This window comes from Macaca mulatta, chromosome 8 (genome assembly GCF_049350105.2).
Source record: "Macaca mulatta isolate MMU2019108-1 chromosome 8, T2T-MMU8v2.0, whole genome shotgun sequence".
Lineage (NCBI taxonomy): Eukaryota > Metazoa > Chordata > Mammalia > Primates > Cercopithecidae > Macaca > Macaca mulatta.
Genome location: NC_133413.1, coordinates 23,239,704 through 23,259,555, shown reverse-complemented (window position 1 = coordinate 23,259,555; position 19,852 = coordinate 23,239,704). Strand labels below are relative to the sequence as shown.

The 19,852-nt window shown below is 42.2% G+C and overlaps 1 long non-coding RNA gene across 1 annotated transcript in view; it reads left to right on the top strand.

The window, feature by feature from the left end:
• The window catches only part of LOC114680202 (uncharacterized), a 191,018-nt gene that overhangs the window by 36,885 nt on the left and 134,281 nt on the right, over positions 1-19,852 (top strand). The window contains exon 3 of the long non-coding RNA XR_013397146.1: positions 12,847-12,915. This is a non-coding gene — a long non-coding RNA (uncharacterized LOC114680202). The remainder of the gene's footprint in view (positions 1-12,846; positions 12,916-19,852) is intronic.

The following is a 19,852-nucleotide window of genomic DNA, read 5'->3' as shown; positions in this document are numbered from 1 at the left end:
CTCAAGCCTTTGCCACTCCCACTTGCTAGACCCCGACCCTCTCAGCCCCCACCTTCCTCAGTAAGAGCAACCCTGTGAGGCAGATCTCTAGACCCTGGAGTAAATGAATGAGAGCTCTGGCTTCGCGTTCCCTGCCCTCTTTTGTGACTCATGACTGGGGGCTTAGAAATATTTAGAAGGCATTATTTAATTAGTTAGCAAATGCAATGCTTACTTTAATTTTGTAAATTCAGTGGGCACAAGTGCCCACCCACCTGTTCTGGTTGCCATAACAACTTTAAATTTCATTTGTGGTCTCAGCTGATGCTTCTCCTTTGACTGCGTGTATGTGCAGGTTTTGTTTGCTTGTGGGTGACTGTGTGTAGTTTCTCTCCTGGCTTTCTCTCCCCTCAAGCCCTTACCCTGGCGCCTCCTCTTTGGTTTCTTCCTTCTTGGTGCCTCACTGCTTCTTTCCTCATTTCCTCAAGGGTTTCCCTCTATCCCTTCCCTCTGTGTTTGGATTTATGGTGAGATCTTCTTCCATTATTGGGATTCCTGAGCCATGAGTCCTCCAAGGCTCCCTAAAGGTACTTTAGGCATAAGGGAGTTGTAGCTGTCTATGTGGTATGATTTTAGGGAGACCGAGAAGAGCCCCAGATATCAAACTAACCCGTTAGGGTGCTTGAAATTTCCCTATAATTTGTAACCTAAAAAATATTATTTTCTTAGTTGACAAAAAGTTATGTTTATTTATGTGTACAGCATGGTATTTTGATATATATGTACATTGTGAAATGATTACATTATGCTGAAGGGTGAGGAAACCCAGTGTGAATCCTCCCACACCTCCCTATCATCAGCATCCCACTCATATCAACACCTCTGGGTGCCTTGATTCCCCAGCACTTCAGGCGAGCTCCGGGGGGAGAGCTGCAGGTGCAGGGATGCTGTTGGTGTGTACTGGAATGGTAAGTGCATGGGGGATATGGACAGGGGACTGACAGCATCTACCCCGGTCCTCCCCTTGTACTACTCAGATCCCCTCATGGCCCAGTTAACCTGACTGCATCCTGACTGTTTCTTTCAAATGTGACTGATCCTAATAAAATAAAAAAGACAACTGAGGGGCTAGTGAGACCAAGTTTTTGCTGCTGTGGTTGATTCTGGGGTTGTAATTGGTAATCATCATGTTGCTCTTTTACCACCAACTGGTTCTATGTTCTCCTCGCACTCAGCCAGCATTTCTGCTACATTTTGCTTCCCTGGTGGGATGGACCAAGCCATTATCCCTGAGAGGCTGAGCCCCTGGCTACTGTGACTTTGTCATGCCATTGGTTGAGAGACTTGCCCGTTCATGCCTATCCCTGGGCACAGAAGCACCAAGCAGCACCCCCAGTGGATCTCCTGAATTCCAGACCTGTTCCTTTCTGCCCCCATGATGTAGCAAAAATCCTAACTGCTCATGGAATCAGGTCAATTTTCCCTCCTAGTTTAATAATTTCTTTATTTGTCTGCTGGTATGCTGGCATGAGGACCCCAAAATGATCAGGGAATAGCCCTCACTTTAGGATTAGAGGAAGCCTTACTGTGTCTCCTGCTTCAGGCATTTACCCCACCCTGGAATCAGGTTCGTCAGATCCTAAAGGTGCGGGGACAAGAGACATGAATTCCTATGGTGGGTCACTGGGAATGGTGCTGAGAAGGGCTACCTCTTCTGCCAGCCCTTGGTCTTCAGACCCATGTATTTAAGTCACTGGGGATACAACACCATGAAGTAGTCATTAGTTCAAACAGTATGTTGCATCTTGACTAGTGTCCCAACCCCGTGGATGTTATCACCAAGCTGGTGCTTAGCTGAACCTTCATGAGGCCAACCCAAAACTCTCTGAGATTGGTGGCTTCTGAGAGATGGATGTATGACAGGACTACCAGGCCCTGTGGTTGTGTGCTGATGGCCACGCCTCTATCACTGCAAGGTGCATCTTTTGGCCCACAGTGATATACTGCAAGATCCCATATATTAAACCAGTACTCTATGAGCCCTTGGACACTAGTTCTATTCAAGACACTGTGGGTCCAAAAGGCAAAGGCTTTCCTAGAATATGCGTCAATGCAGTAAGAACAAAACACGTCTTCCAGGGTGAGGAATTCTGACATCATCAACTTGCCATGAAGTGGCTGCGTGGTTTCCTTGAGGGATGGTGTCAAACTGAGGGCTTAGCATTGGTAATGAGGGACCATATGAATCTCTGGAAATAGCTGGACCATCCTCAGTAAGAAGTAGCCCATGCTGTCTGGCTCAGGGCCTCCTTACCTGTTATCAAAGCTTCATTCACTGGGATGGTTAAGGGCAGCAGTGGGCTGACGTCCTCAGGATCCTGTCTGCTTGGTTGTTCAGTGCCTGCTCTGTGGGGATGCTCTCCAGTGGGCGCTGAGAATGATCCACACCATTTTTCCTCATTTTGCAATCTTGCTCTTTCCAGGCTCTTGACCATAACCAGTTATGCCATTCTCTACTGCTTGCGGGTATGTGACTGTCATAACCTTAGGGCCCTTCTCCCACCTCATCAGGTTGGGGATCAGTTCAAGTGTTCAAGGCCCTCTCCAATGGGAAGATTTCCCTTCACTGCTGACTTTCAGGGCTACCCTTGCGTCAGGCTACTGGGACACAGTGGTACATTTTTAGGTTCAACCAGAATATGGAGTTGACTTATCTGTGAAGTAGGCCCAAGGTTTTCCTTCTCCATCAACTGGTAACAGAGAACTCCCTACAACCATGAGCTGAAGGAAACACATTGGTGCAACATAAGTAGGTGACATGAGATCTGGGTCACCTGTTCGTGTCCTTTAAACCTGCTAGGGATTGATCTTGAATGTGCTGTTTTCATTAACTGGTGGAACTCTGCAGTGTCCACACAACTTATGACTTGGCAGGTCTAAACATACCCAGACCATGATGGATAGCTCTGGTCTCATTGTTCCTTGATATCCCATGGTCAAGCGATTAGTTCCTACTAGAGCCCAATAGCGTGCCTAAACCTGCCTTTTGAATGGTGAGGTTTTTTTTTTTTTTTTTTTTTTTTTTTTTTTTTTTTACTGTAGATAGTTCAGTCTTGCCCTAGAATCCTAGGGGTTTGTTCTGTAACTCCCCTGCTTAATCTCACCAAGACTCCACGAAACATTGTCATCTACCCCAGATATTGCTAGCATCCTGGAATCTGCCAGGTCTTAAGGTACCAAATATGAAGCCTCTGTCTTAAAGATGGGATGTTCAAGATTTAATGATTTCTTCTTTATCTTGGAAGAAATATCTCAATATGCCCCATACCACTGGATCTTTAAAAACTTTTCTGATGTGGCAGGCCTCTGAGTCTTTGTGGGGCTTATCTCCAACCCCTGATGCACATATCTTACCAGGACTTCTGAGTACTTGCCACTTCCTGCTCATTTGAATTATTATGATGCTATCAGTATAATAGACCGGTCTGATGTTCTGTGGAATGTTCAGAAAAAGATGGTTCCTTTGAACTGTATGGTGACAGAGAGCAGAAGAGTTAAATAGATCTGGGCAAAACCATTCATATGGACAGCTATGTATGCCAAGTGAATGCAAACTTGTTCTGAACTTCCTCGAGAGGGACTGAAAAAAATGTATTCATCAGATTGTAAACCACATACTAAGTGCTGTAGGCTGTGCAGATCTGTGCTACTGAAGATGTCTGGCATAAAGACTTGCAATTGAGGTAACTGCTGGGTTAAGTTTGTAGTAGTCCATTGTTATCTGCCAGGAGTCATCTAATTTTGCTGATGGCTTATATGGGGATCTGATGGGGACCATGACCCTGCATCCTTTAAGTCTTTGAAGGTGATACCATACTAGTCTTTTTCATTCCATCTAAGGTGTAATATTGTTTGACTCTCTTGGCCCAGTGAGCATATGTTTGTGTGTATGTGTGCATTTTAGTGTGTGAGTATAGGTGTGGGTGTGAGTATGGGAATGCCTTAGTCTGTTTTGTGCAGCTGTAACAAAATAGCACAGACGGGATAATTTCTAAAGAACAAAAATTTATCCTCTCACGGTTCTGGAGTCTGGGAAGTCCAAGATCAAGGTACTGGCAGCTGATGAGGATTTTCTTGCTGCATCCTTACATGGCAGAAGGTGGAAGGGCAAAAAGGGACAAATGCTGTGTCCCCACATGGTAAAAGATCAGAAGAGAAAAATCTACTCCTGCAAGCCCTTTTAAGATGCATTAATCCATTCATAAGGGTGGAGCTCTCATGACCTAAATACATCCCAAAAGATCACACCTCCAGGCCGGGCATGGTAACTCATGCCTCTAATCACAGCACTTTGCGAGGCTGAGGTCGGGAGTTCGAGGCCAGCTTGACCAACATGGAAGACCCTAAAAATACTGTCTCTACTAAAAATACAAAATTAGCCAGGCGTGGTGGCACACACTTGTAATCCCAGCGACTCGGGAGGCTGAGGCAGGAGAATCACTTGAACCCGGGAGTCAGAGGTTGAGGTGAGCTGAGATCACGCCATTGCACTCCAGCCTGGGCAACAAGAACAAAACTCTGTCTCAAAAAAAAAAAAAAATCACACTTCCAATTTCAACATGCAATTTGGAGGGGACAAAAACATTCAAACTATAGCAGCGGCAAGAATGTGTGCATGTGTGTGGGTGTGTGTGTGTGTGGGTGTGAGTGTATTTGAGTGCGTGTAAGAGTATGTGTGTGTGAGTGTGTGGGTGTGTGTTGATGGTAGGAGAGGTGGGGAGGCTTCCACTTGGCCTTTTCTACTCCAACAAATACTACACAGGACAGGAAGCCAGTGTGAGAGGTCTGCCAACTTCTAGGTGCATTCATCCAGATTATGCATAAAAGGACCTGAGAAACGACCACAGAGTGAGGCTGTAAACCCATTGGACCCTCTATGAAGTGATCTTCTACTGGGAGTCCATTGATTAAATAACATTTCTATGCTTTCCACTCAAATAGGATGGTGTTTTTCATCCCTTGGTATCAGTTTCAATCTGTGCAGATCCTGTATCCAGCAGTCTCTGACATTTCTGGGTATTATCCTTTTCCCAGCATACAGTTACTCTGATAAATGGCCAAAAGTCCATTAGGGTAGGAATGAGAGTATTGGTACTGTACATACTTTCTGTGGCATTTTCAGAATCCTTTATCAAAGGGGCCCTGATCTCTTCTTTCACCGATGGGCTGTGAGTCCAAGAACTCTCTCAGATCTGGAAACTGGATGAGGGATTGTAATGTTCTATTCTAGCTGTGACATCAGCCTTCTGCTCACCCCCTCTTGATCATTTTAGGTTATATAAGCCAAGAAATACCTTTGCTGGCAAAGAACGTCTATCTCACCTCTGGAAACATCGAGGATTATTAGTCACTGCAACAAGCCTCCCCCTACCCGACCTCCTCCTGGTTATGATTCCAGCCTTGCTGCCCGTCACGTAATTGCATTCACTTTGCCTCTGACGTGGTCCCGGCTATTCTAGAATTCCGGCCCCATTGACATTTGGGAGCCATGGCAGCATCTCCCACTGTTTTCCCTGGCCTCAGACAATAGCCACCACTGAATTACTGATCACAGTGCCTCATATCTTTATTGCTTTATTGAAGGCAATGTCCTCCAGGCCTCCCTGGAGAGCATAGTTAGTTAGCGTGTTCCCTGGTATAACACAGTAAATTCAGTTCAACAAGGTGCCTCTCTGAGCCTTTTGTTCCCTTCCTCAATACCCTGCCAAGGCAGTTCTGGCATTTCCACCTCATGTACCATAGGCTGTTATTGTTTCCAAGCTTCAAGGAGCCAACAGTGTATTAGGACTGGCTCTGAATGTCTTTGCCAGGGCATTCAATCTTGAGTCATAGGAAAGTGTTCTCTTGTCAATGAATTGTCCACAACCTAACCTTGTATTCCACCTGTGCAGTCCAGCACACTCACGATTAATTCCCAGGCATATTCTCCAACTTCCTGCTGGATTTGCAGCAGCTTCTTTTTTCCCGGAATAATCTCTTTCCTTCCACAAGAAGTGACGTATTTTTCTAGTTGAGTCATGCTGAGACTTGTTCTTAGATATTGGTTTAGAAACAACAAGGGGAAGTGCAGGCAGCCCTGGAAGACAGTAATCATGATTTTGTGAGTCATTAGCTTTTAGTGAGGCCTCTTCATGGATCCAGGCCAATAAACAGTCTCTCCTCTGCATGGGGGAGGTGGTATTTCTGCTGGCCCAAGGGATTAGGGGAATCTGGGACTTCAAGGTTCTCAAGTGCATCAATCTAAATGTCTTTATCACAGGTCTCAGGGTTCCATTCATTTCTAATGGGGGCCATCCCATTAGCATTGAAGGCTTTGAATGCAGCTTCCTTTGCATCTCTGCCACCCTGTTAGTCATACATTGAGCCCGATTTCTGTTCAGTCTGCCTCTCAGCTGGAGGAGACAAGGTTCTCTTTAACATGATCCTGGAGACCTTCTGAATTTCAAGTTGATAGCTCAGTTGATTTTTGAACCTATCATATTTTTCCTTCAAAACTTTGGGGGCAGTTAGCAACACTTAACTAACTTCACAATTGTCATATCTAAAATTACTCCCATTGTTTTCAAGTCTAGGCCAGTACTTCTCAGACTGTTTGTTGTAAAGGAATAGTTTCAGCAATGCTTTGTGGACCGATGAATTTCTGAAAAAAAAATAAAAAATAAAAAAATAAAAAAGACATATGGTTAGGCACAATGACTCATGCCTGTAATCCCAGCATCTTTGAAGGCCAAGGCAGGAGGATCACTTGAGGCCAGGGGTCCAAGGTCAACCTGGGCAACATAGTGAGACCTTGTCTCTATAAAAAGCTAAAACATTACCCAGGCTAGATGATGTGTTCCTGTAGTCCTAGCTGTTCAGAAAGGTGAAATGAGAGAATCAATTGAGCCCAGGAGTTGGAGGTTACAGTGAGCTATGACGGTGCCACTGTACTCCAGCCTGGGTGACAGAGTGAGACCTTGTCTCTAAAAAAAATTGAAAGCCCATGGACCACATTTTGAGTAACACCGTGCTAGACCTATTTTATAAGCCAGTGCGTTTCCTTCCACTTCGACTTCATCTCAATGCATTTCACCACAGGTGAGCATGTTAGTAACTGTGATGCCATGGTGTGACACGGTTATCTCCACCCCATCCCATTTATCACCAGCAATGGGATCCTCATTAGCATCTGGCTGGCATGTGATCCTATTCTAGCACTTTATGCTGAAGGTCTGCTTCCTACTCTTATTCTGGCACCGAATATCTTAGATTGGGTTCTCCCAGAAGCATTTTCTGAGCCAAGTAGATGAATGCATGTGGTTTATTTAGGAGGTGATCCTTGGAAACACAGTAGGGAGTGGGGAAGTGAGGCAGGGAAGGAAGAAAGCTGAAAAGGATGTATTATTGTATAAATTCCTACTGTGAGAATCTGGGCTCAATTCTACTGGGAAACTGGAAATAGATTAGAACATTCCATAGACTTATTTTACTCAAGGATTATTGACTGATGGCTGCTCCAAGAACATTGACTCTCAGCATCTCCTGTGGATTTGCAGACTGAAAGGAATCTCTCAGGCAGGGAAGTATATGTGCTTGCAGCAGAATACCACTGGCCTGTACCAACATAGGGATATGGACAGGTCATTGACAACATCTGCTCTGGAGAAGTACCAGAGGTCCATTCAAAGAAGCAGAGGCAAGAGGTCAATCCTAGGCGCATGCCAGGGCAAGGTGGAAACTGGAAATGAAAGCCAGCCCATGTCAGTCACTGAGAAACTGAATGAAGGGCACAGGAAAGAGCAGAGTGTGATTTTAAAAAAATGTGGTGCTGTCCAGGTTTGTTTGTGACCAGATATTTTTGCAACTGGAGAGTAGATTCTTACTACTCAGGGTGGAAGGAGACCATGTGAGGTGTTACAGACTGGGACTTGGCAGGGCTACCTGCCTCCTAAAGAGTGAGACGGAACAGAGCTCTACAGGCCTTTTGTGAGTTAACCTAATCAAGTGTTTTTTTTTTTTTTAAGGAGATGGGGTCTTGCTATGTTGCCCAGGTAGGAAACAAACTCCTGAACTCAAATGATCCTACTGCCTTGGCTTCCTAAGTAGCTGCAGCAGCAGGCCTGATCCACTATGCCTGGCAACCAAGTAACTTTTGACTTGTCTGAGAACCCCGCCATCCTGCAGAGGTGCTCCAAGAAATGGGGTGGGCTGAGGGCCTAGTGTGTGTAGCCCCCACTTTGGCTTCAAGCACAGTGTCTTTAGTGGTGGTTGTCTTCTGATCAGATTTTGTTTGAAATGATGTTTCTGCTTCTAAAAGACTGCTTGAAAACCACTGATCTAATCTGTGGATTTCTGATTTATCTACTTTTGGGTGAATCCATTTGGCATGTTAGAGGGTCAGGGCTTGGGGCAGCCGATACCCTGTGTGGGAGGCCCTGGCACATGGAAATTGTGCCCCCGTCTCCCTGAGAGTAATTGTGTCTTCAGATGTCATCTGAAGGGTTTGTAAGAAAAAATAAATAAAAAGAAAGTGGTGGTGTCACCTCAAACTTCTGTTTCTTCTGTTCTCTCTCTGTAAACTCTGAGTGGGCAGGAACATTCTCTAGTGGTTGGCATGCATCTCCTTCAATAAGACCTAGTTACCTTGGAAAGTAACCTTGCAGGAGGTACACAGGAAGTCCTGGGAAAATGTGCCAATCAGTTTCCAAGTCCAGGGGATTTCAGGGGGTCCCTTATCTGCCTTCTCTCTAAACCCTAGTCTTCCCCACCTTCTCCTTTCACAAGAAGGTTGTATTTGGGCCTGGCAGACACAGACACATGCTTCTTCCTCATGGCCTCTGCACGCCTAGCACCTTGGACAGGGACAGGCGAGGCCATTTCCAAGACTATTTCTCTCAGGGGAACAATTTACTCTTTGCTCTGTGCTTGTCAGCAGAGCTCTTAAATTTCGAGGACAGTTGGATGAAATTGGATGTAGCCAATTTGCATCTTCAAATCGGTTTTGTACACACGGGTGCGTGCACTCATGTCTCTGGGGACGAGAGGGGAATGGTGTTTGACAGCTCATAGGCCATGAGATGACAGTTGTCTCTGCTTTGTCTTTGAGCCTGGGCCTATGTATCCTTGTCCCTCAGTTTCCTTTTAGGAGAATGGGGGCAGAGGGCTGAGTGATCTCTGAGGTCTCTTTTAGCTTTAGTGTTCTATGGTTTTCTGGCTATGAGGAAAGAAGATGATAAGAAAACCAATAGTCCATGTTCCACTGTGTAGTTGAACTGCAGCCCAAGTAGGGAGAGTCAAACTGTTCTTTGCACAGTCTTGATTTCAGACCCAGGCTCAGCGTTTGGACGTCATCATAGTAAGCAGGCCTGGAAGTGTGGAGGGTGAAGGGGTGGCTGCTGTGTGCTCAAGATGATCTCCTGCAGCCTCTGTGTAGCTGGGATTGGCCATGGGCAATGCAGAAGGTCATTGGATCTCTCAGAACCTCAGTTGCTTCACCTGCAAGGAGAAGCTGAAAAGAATTCCTCCTAGTCTGGTTGAGAAGAATAACGAGGAAGGACCTGAGATGTCGTAGGCACTCATCAGTGTTAACTTCCTGATCCTTTCCCTTCCACTTGGGTCCTGATCTGGAGGGGTACATTTGAGTATGAGCCCTCCATGGGGAGAGTATTCTCACTTCTTCATCTTTATCTCCTATAGCTCCCAAAGCTCAAGGACTCTTTTTCCCCTGCAGTTGTCCTCTCTCTCTCCTGCATCATTAATTTTTACCTCTCTACTCTCTATTGGAGTGTTCGCATCAGAATACAAACATGCCATAATATCTTCAATCTTAAAAAAAAATCTCTCTTGACCCCCATGTCCCTCTTCAATTACTGTTCAATTTCTCTGCTTGCTTTGACAGCAAAACTTGTCGATACTTTCTGTATCCACTTTCTCACCTCTAATTCTCCCGTGAGCCCATTCCCATCAAGCTTTCATTCCTACCACCTCACCGAAATAGCTCCTAGCGAGGTTGCCCATTACTAATTTGAGTGGTTAACTCAGAGTCCTCCTGTTGACCTGCTGGCCTCATTTGTCACAACGAATCACTGTTTTTTTTTTTTTTTAAATACTTTCTTCCCTTGGCTCACTGTTGTTCTTTAACAGTCGTCTTTTCTGGTTTTCCCTTATTTTCCTTACTTTTTAGTGCTGGAGTTCCCCAGGATGCTCAGTTCTAATAGTTCTTCTCTAGGTTCCTCCCCAAATTTATATCTCCAGTCCCAACTCTGACTTCCCTCCCCTGATTACAGACTGATATATCCAGTTTGCCCCGTGTTGCTGCTTGGTTGTCTAGCAAGCACCTTGAACTCACCATAGACAAATCTGAGTGCATCTTAGAAACTGACAACTCAGACTTCCTCATCTTTATCATGGGAAAATTATTTTTTTCCAGATGTCCAGACCAAAAAAAAATCTAAGAATCATTTTTGATTTCTGTCTTCCTCTCCCTCTCTACGTGCAACCTGCCCCCCGCCACCAAAAAAAAAAAAAAAAAAAAAAAAAAAAAAAAAAAAAAGAAGCAGCTCTACCTTTGAAATAATCCTGCCTCCTACCCCTTCTCCTGACCTCCACCATAGTCATCTTGGAGCACGTCACCATGATCTCTTGCCTAACAGTTACAACAGTCCACTAACTTGTTTCCTTGCTTCCATCCTTCCTTTTTATAGTTTGCAATGATAGTCATGGTTTAGACATTAATTTTAAAACATAAATGGGATCATGTCGCAACTGTGCAAAACAATCCAAGCCATCCCCATCTCTCTCAGGATAAGTTCCTTTTTGTGGAAAAATGACAACTAATACAACATAAATGGATAGTATATTGAAGACAATATTGGATATAATATTGTAATGTAAATTATGTATTCCTAATGTTTATTAGTTGGGAACCTCTATGCCAGGGATAAAAATTAGTGGCCTTTGGGTCCAAATTCAAACTGAAAATATGTTTTGGTTGGCTTAAATATTGTAGTTGCCACATTGTTTTGCCTGCTGTTTTGACTTGAATATATTTAGTCAGAGCATTTAGCCACACACTCTGCTATAGTCTCTTATTTTATACCAGTATTATGTTACTGGCTATCCCATAGGCATTTGAAATTTTATTTCATATATATTTCTATTTATTTTCCTCTGCAAGCAAATAGTGCACTTTCTTTTTTTTTCAATATTATTATTATTATTTTAACTTTAAGTTTGGGATACATGTGCTGAACATGCGGGTTTGTTACATAGGTATATGTGAGCCATGGTGGTTTGCTGCACCTATCAACCCATCATCTAGGTTTTAAGCCCCACGTGCATTAGCTATTTGTCCTAATACTCTCCCTCCCCTTGCCCCCCACCCCCCAACAGGCCCCAGTATGTGATGTTCACCTTCCTGTGTCCATGTGTTCTCATTTTTCAATTCCCACTTATGCGTGAGAACATGCAGTGTTTGGTTTTCTGTTCCTGTGTTAGTTTGCTGAAGATGATGGTTTCTAGCTTCATCTATGTCCCTGCAAAGGACATGAACTCATTCTTTTTTATGGCTGCATAGCATTCCACGTTTTCTTTATCCAGTCTATCCCTGTGGTAACTTTTCTGACACCTCCTGCTTAAAACCCAAAAGGTCAGAAGGATTGTGAGACCCTGTTTTCACGGTGTATATTCATACTGATAATCAAGATCGAGTGACCTTTTGCCCTTTCGCTCCACAGGAGGTTTCTGTCCTCCCTGAGCTTGCCTTAGGACACCTGTGTTACTGTTTGACAGTGTACTGTCCTAGTCAAACTCCCCACCTGGCACTGTCCCTGGAGCAGGTCACACCTGGGTGGCATGTAGCCAGGCATTTGGTGTCAGATGCAAGAGCCCCTTGGGACTTGCCCCCACCCCCACCTCACCAGGTCAGTGAAAAAAACAGTAAGTTCTACATGATCTGGGCCTTCTCTACCTCTCTGACCTCCTTTGTCCTTTGTTCACTCTCTTGCAGCCACATCATACTCTAACGTGCCCAGCACGGTCCCAGTCTAGGGCCTTTGCATCTGCTCTTCCCACTACCTGAAATGTTCTTCTCCAAAGCTGGTCACATTGTTCACTCCTTCACTTCATTTGGGTCTACACAAATGGTACCTTCCCAGAGAGCTTTCCACGAACCTTCTATCAAAAGCACCACCTTTGTCATTCTCTATTCCCCAATTATTCTTTTTGTTTTTTAAATTTGAGAGCTTTGTTGAGGTATAATTGACACACAGTAAACTACACGTATCTGATAAGTTTTGACATATGTATGCATCAGCAAAACCATCTCCACAATCAAGATAATGAACCTATCTATCACTCGCAAGTGTTGACTTGTGCTGCTCTGTAATTCTCCCTCCTGCCTCTCTCCCATACACAAGCAATTACGGATCTGTTTTCTGTCACTACAGATTAGTTTGCATTTTCTAGAATTTAGTACAAGTAGAATCAAACAGTGTATATTCCTTTTTGCCTGGTTTATTTCACTCAGCACAATTATTTAGAGACTTTTCCATGTTGTAGCAGGTATCGGTAGTTCATTCCTTTTTATTGCTGAGTAGTATTCTATTGTACATGTCTATTCACCTACTGCTGTATGGGACATTTCTAGTTTTTGCTGTTACAAATAAAGATGCTGTGAACATTCATGTGTAAGGCATTGGATGAACATATGTTTTCCTTTCTCTTGGGTACATGCCTAGGAGAAGAATGACTGGGTCATATGGTAGATGTATATTTAATTTTTAGGAAACTGTCAAACTCTTTTCCAACATAGCTTTTTACATTTTACAGATCAACTAGCAGTGAAAGCGAGTTGCAGTTCCTCCATGTCCTCGCCAACACTTTCAGCAACTTTAAAAGGTATGTAGTGATATCTTATGGTGGTTTTAACTTGTATTTTTCTAATTACTAATTATTTTAGTAATCTTTTTCATGTGCTTATCATTTTGGCATCTTTTTAATGTGCTTGTTTGCCATCCACATACTTCATCTGGTGAAGCGTTGGTTCAGAAGTTTTGTTCGTGGACAGTCATGTACCACCTAATGATGGGGATACATTCTGAGAAATGTATTCTTAGGTAATTTTGTCATTGTGAATACATCATAGTGTGTACTTACATAAACTTAAGTGGTACAGGTTGAGCATCCCTAATCTAAAAATTTGAAATCTGAAATGCTACAAGATCTGAAACTTTTTTGGAGTGCTGACATTATGTCATAAGTAGAAAATTCCTCGCCCGACCTCATGTGACAGGTTGCAGCCAAAACTTTGTTTTATGCACATTATTATACAATATGTATAAGATTACCTTCAGGATAGTCATGTAAGGTATATATGAAATATAAATGAATTTTGTGTTTAGACTTGGTCCCATTCCCAGGGTATCTCATTATGTACATGCAAATATTCTAAAATCTAAAGAAGTCTGAAATCTGAAACACTTCTGGTTCCAAGCATTTCAGATAAAGGATATTCAACCTGTGTAGCTTCCCACACACCTAAGCTAGATGGCATAACTGATTGCTCCTTGGCTACAAGCCTGTACAGTATGTTATTGTACTGAATACTGTAGGCAACTGTGACATAGTGGCAAGTGTTTATATATCTAAAAGTAGAAGAGGTACAGTAAAAATATGAAATTATAATCTTGTGAGACAACCATCATATATGTGATTTGTCATTGACCAAAACATTGTTATATGGTGCATGACTATTAGTTTTCTGGTGCTTTATAACAAGCTATCACAAACGTAGTGGCTTAAAACAACATACATTTGTTATCTCACAGTTTTTGTGCATTGGGAGTCTGGGCACAGTTTAGCCGAGTCCTATGCTCAGGGTCTTACCAGGTTGCAATGAGGATGTCAGCCAGGCTGATTTCTCATCCGGTGGCTAGGCTAGGGAGAAATCCACTTCCAAGCATATCAGTTTGTTGGCAGGATTCATTATCTTGCAGCAGTGTGACTGAGGGCCCCGGCTTCCTACTAGCTGTCTTTTAGCTACTAGAGGTTGTCTGCCATACCTTGCCATGTGGCCCCCTCCATAGGCAGTTTAAAACATGGCTTTTTGCTTCTTCAAGGCCAGCAGGCAAATCTCTTTGCAGTCTGCTAAGATAGAGTCTTATGTAACATAAGGTAATCGTGGAGTGATAGCCCACCATCTTTGCCATATTCTGTTGGTTAAAAGCAAGTCGCAGAATCTATGTGTATTCAAAGGCAGATGATTAAACAAAGGCATGCCTCGTTGGAGGTCACCTTAGGGTGTGTTCACCAATCCGTTATTTTACTGGGTTATCTATTTTCTTCTTTTTGAATCTTGAGAGTTCTCTATATACTCTGGATACACATTCTTTATCAGACGTACACTTTTCCTCCCAGTCTGTGGCATGTCTTCTCATGCTCTCAACAGTGTCTTTCAAAGATCAGAAGTTTTAAATTTTGAAGTCTGCTATATCAATTTCTTCCTTTATAGGTACTGCTTTTGCTGTTAGACCTAAGAAATCTTTGCCTAACCCAGGGACAAAAGTTTTCCTTATATAGTATTTTCTTCTAGAAGTTTTATAATTTCAGGCTTTATATTTAGGTTTATGATCCATTTTTAATTAACTAGAATCATTTTTGACTTCTCTCTTCCTCTCCCTCTCTACATGCAACCTGTCAAGAAAATGAAACAGGTTGTATATGATGCTAAGATATGGATTGGAGTTTACTTTTTTTGCCTATAGACATCTAATTGTTGGAATACTGGTCTATAGTTTTATTGAAATATCTTTATCTGGTTTTGGTATCAGGGTAACACTGACCTCAGAGAATGAATTGTGAATTATTTCTCTTCTTTAATTTTCTGGGAGTTTGTATAGAATTGTTATTATTTATTCCCTAACATTTTGATAGAATATACCAGCAAAATCATCTGCATCTGGAATTCTCTTTGTGGGAAGAAATTTATTTAATAGATATAAAGTTACTTAAGTTATCCATTTTTTCTTCATTGAGCTTTGGTGGTTTTTATCTTTCAAAGAACATGTCCATTTCATTTAAGTTGCCTGTTTATTGGCACAAAGTTTTTTCGTAAGATTCTCTGGGTAACCTTTTAATATCTGCAGAATCTGTAGTGATGTGACCTCTCTAATTCCTGATATTGGTACTTCATATTTTCGCTCCTTTTTCTTGGTTAGTTTGGCTAGAAATTAATCAATTTTATTGATCTCAAAAGACCATCTTTTGATTTTATTAATATTTATGTTGCTTTTCTTTTTTCTAGTTCATTGATTTTCGCTGTGATCTTTATTATTTCCTTTCTTCTACTTATTTTGGGTGAACTTTTCTATAAATATCAATTAGGTACAGTTGGTGGTTACTGTTGTTGAAATAGTCTCTGTCCTTACTGATTTCCTGTCTGTTTGTTCTACCAGTTATTGAGAAGTAGGCATTGAAATTCTTTACTAAAATTGTGGGTTTGTCTATTTCTGCTTACAGTTTTGTCAGTTTGTGCTTCATGTAGTTTAAAACTTTATTATTAGGTGCATCACCCTTTTGGCATTGCTATGTCTTTGTGATGAATTGGCCCTTTTATCATTATGAAATAACCTACTTTACCTTTGATAATATTCTTTGCTCTACAATCTACTTTGATAGTCATATAGGCACTGCAGTGTTTTTTGGTTAGTGTTAGCATAGTACTTCCTTTTCCATGCTTTTGCTTTTAATATAATTGTGCTTTTATATTTAAAGTTTCTTGTGAGCGGTGTACAGCTGAAAATCTCTGCTTTTTGTTCATTTATAAAGTGATTTTCTATAACTCTTTGTTTTGTTATTTTAGTGGTTGCTTTAGGATTTGTAATATACATATTTAATGTATCAGTCTACCTTTAAGTGATATTATAAGTACCTCATGAATAGCATAAAAACCTTATAATAATATACTTCTATTTCTCTTCTAATGTTCTTTGTGCTATTGTTGCTGCACAGTTTACTTTTAAATATGTTATGAATCCCATGCTACATTGTTATTATTTTTATATAATTATCTTTAAAAGATATTTAAATAATAAAAAACAATTTTACATATTTCCGTACGTATTTGCCGTATCTAGGACTCTTCATTCTTTTCTGTAGGTGTCTAGTTCCATCTAGTATCATTTTTTTTTCTGCTTGTAGGACTTTCTTTAACATTTCTTGTACTCTGGATCTTCTGGTGATAGATTCTCTCAGCTTTTTCATGTCTCAAAAGTTATTATTTTGCCTTTGGTTTTAAAAGATATCTTTGCTTCTGCAGAATTCTAGGTTGACAAATTTTTCTTTCAGTAACTTAAAGTTGTTGCTTTACTGCTTTCTGGCTCGCACTGTTTGTGATGAGCTGTCTGCTCACATAGTATCCTGTTCTGCTGTACCCAGCAAGTGGGTTTCTTTTTCTGGCCGCTTTCAAGGTTTTTTCTCTATTGTTGGTTTTGTGCAGTTTGACTATTGAATTTGGAAAATTTCTAACCATTATTTTTTCAAATTTTTCTGTCTTTGCTTTTTTCCTCTCCTTCTTTGACTCCAATTACACATCCATGAGAGCACTTGGAGTTATCCCATAACTTAGTAATGCTGTGTTCATTTGTGAAGTTATTTTTCTCTCTGAGTTTCATTTAGAATAGATTTTATTGATATGTATTCAAAATTTGCTACCGTTTTCTTCTGAAATGTCTAATGGGATTTTAATTCCATACTGTGTAATTTTATCTCATACATTGTAGTTTCCATCTATAGAATTCCAATTATCTTTCTATCATTTATGTCTCTGCTTAGCTCTTTGAATTACAGTCGTAGTAACCATTTAACGTTTTTGTCTGCTAGTTCTAATATCTGTGTCATTTTTTAGTTGATCTCAATTGATTGATTTTTTTTTCTCATTGTGGATTATATTTTCCTATTTCTTTGTATGCCTGGTGATTTTTGATCGGTTGCCAGACATTGTGAATATTACTTTGTCAGGTGCTGGATATTTGTGTTTTCATATAAATATTCTTGAACTTAGTTTTGTGGTGGAATCCAATGACTTGGAAATAGTTTGACTTCTTTTGGGTCTTGGGCTTAAGATTTGTTAGATGGAACCGAAGCAATGCTCAGTCTAGGCTTTCTTCACTACTGAGGCAAGGCTCTGGGTTATAAAGTTTTACAGTGTGGCTGATGGGAATAGGCACTGTCCTTGGCCCTATGTGAGCAGTGGTCACTGTTCCCTTTAATCCTTTCAGATCCTTCTTTCCCTGGTCTTGGACATTTTCCACACATACACATGCTGATCGGTACTCAGCTGACTACTCAGTAGGAGCCCTCTCCTGATCTCCAGAGTTATCTGTCCTTGCATTTCTCTCTGTTTCTACTCCATTTTGGCGAGTATCTGCCTTGGTTTCCCTGGACTCCAAGCTGTCTGTCTCTTCAACTAAAAATGTCTTCTGGGCTCCATCTGTTCCTCCTCCTTGTGCCTTGACCTAGAAATTCTCTCAAGTTGGGACGACTGTAGAGCTCACCTGTTTCTTGTCTCTCAGGAATCATTGTCCTTTGTTACCTAATGTTCAGTGTCTTCAAAACCATTGCATTTTGTATTTTGTAAATAGTTTGAATGTCTCAGAAAGAAGGGTCATGGTCCTTCTTACTCCATTCTGACTGGAAACCCTGGTTTCCTTTATTTTTCTTCATAATTGTTGTCTCCACTGATGTTATATATTTTTTTGTTTGGGTTTTAAAAATTCATATTAGAATGTAAGTTCCATGAGAGCAGGGATTTTTTTGGTTTACTGCTGAGTCCCTTTCACCTATAATAGAGTCCATTATATAATAGGTGCTCAATAAATATGTATTAATTAATGAAAAGATGATGAGTCAGTAAATGAATGCATCCCAACACCCAGCCACCCTGGCCTCTTCATGTGTTCTCTTTCTGCCAGATCTCTGCCTCTGCCCTTCTACTCATGCTGGTTCCTGCTTGATGAAACCTTCCTGTTTCCTCTCTGAAACGTTTTTCTATCTTTCAAGCCCCAGCTCCCATGTTTCTTCTCCCATAATTCCTTCTCTGATTGTTGTGGCTGACCCAGATCTCTTCTTCCTCCAAGTTCTTTCAGCACTTAGAGCCAGTACCATGTAAATTACAATGTCATCACTCCCCTTTTTGGGTGATGTGAGCTCTTTGAGGGCCTTCCCCTATTCCCCACTATATACCTAGCACAGGACTAGTCTCAAGAAACACATGTTGGTGATGGCTGGAGTCTCTTCTCTTAGCAAAACTTGTGACTGGTTAGATTCCCCTGTTCTTCCTCTATCTCCAATGTTTCCACAATAGTCCCTCTTTCAGGGGCTGATATCCTGTCCCTTTTAAATTTTCAGAAACCAGAATGTCTGGAATTTGGAAGACCTTTGAGGTCTAAGGTCAGAGCAAAGGGTTTGGAAACAGGCTGTGGAAGAAAAGGGGATGGCAGTTGGGATGAGGGACAAATATTTGATGAACATGTGTTTTATGCAGTCACTTTGTCTATTATTACTTCTCATGCCACCATAGCACCATAAGCCTCATGATGCTAACATCATGGTTGGCATGTTGAAACAGTGTTGCTTGTCAGTGAAGACCCATAACACAGAGAATGATTGGATTCACAGAAAACCATCCTGCTAGGAACTGAGTGGTGTCCCTCCAGAACTCTGGGCCCCCAGTGTGATGGTATTTGGAGAGGCAGTTTTGGGGAAATAATTAGATTTAGATGAGGTCATGGGGATGGGGCTCATGATGGAATTAGTGCCTTTATAAGAAGAGACACCAGAGAGCCTGCTCCTTTTTTCTCTAACGTGTGAAGACACAGTGACAGGGGGATTGTCTGCAAGTCAGGAAGAGAGGTCTCACCAGAAACTGACCATGTTGTCACCCTGATCGCAGACTTCCAGCCTCCAGAAATGTGAGAAAATAAATTTTTGTTGCTTTAGCCACCCAGTCTATGACATTTTGTTATGGCAGCAGCTTGAGTGGACTAAGACATATGTCAATCAGTCAGTGTGTTGGGATTCAGGAGGACTGGCGTGAGGGAGTCATATCCCGGGAGAGAAGACGCATGTGACTTCCCTTGCCCGGCCTTGGTGAAGACCCAGATAGTGCTGATACCCCTGAGAGTCACCCCAGTCTGTTGTCTGGTTGCTCCATCTCCTTTCTGGGTTGAACCATGGGAGGACCACCCTGCATCGTGGCTCTTCCCAGCTCCCTTGCTCTAGCATGGGAACCATGGTCACCCTGATTGGGCTGTTGAAAATGGATTGGATGCCCCCAGCTTTGCTCCTGGCAGCTCTTAGGGGACAGTGTCCTCCTTTTACTAGATCACGGACACAGTGCTTTGTGCTCTCACTGCATGAGGTTAGCTCTGACAGTGAATGACAGGGTTCTTTGGCTTACTTCACTAGTGGAGGACAGAGTCCCTGACAGGTAGCTCAATCCACTTTCAACTCTGAATCTACCTAATCATACTTCAAATCCCCATCAGGTCTCTGTGAAGTTCCCCACTGGAGAAGCTCCCCCCGCTTGCGGTCTCCCCACCACTCAACTGGTGTGATCACCCTCCCCTTTGCTGCCATCAAACACAACCACATGTCCCCTTTTCTGCTCATTCCTGATGGAGGATGATCTCACTACCTCCCCTCAGCCTTCCCTGCAGAGTACATGATTCTCCTCCTCCTGGTAAGAGCCAGTGTGCATTTTACTCTGTTCATCTCCCCAGTTAATGCTTCCAGGGCTATCTCAGTCCCTTGAAGAACCTCCCCTTTGGCTAGAATG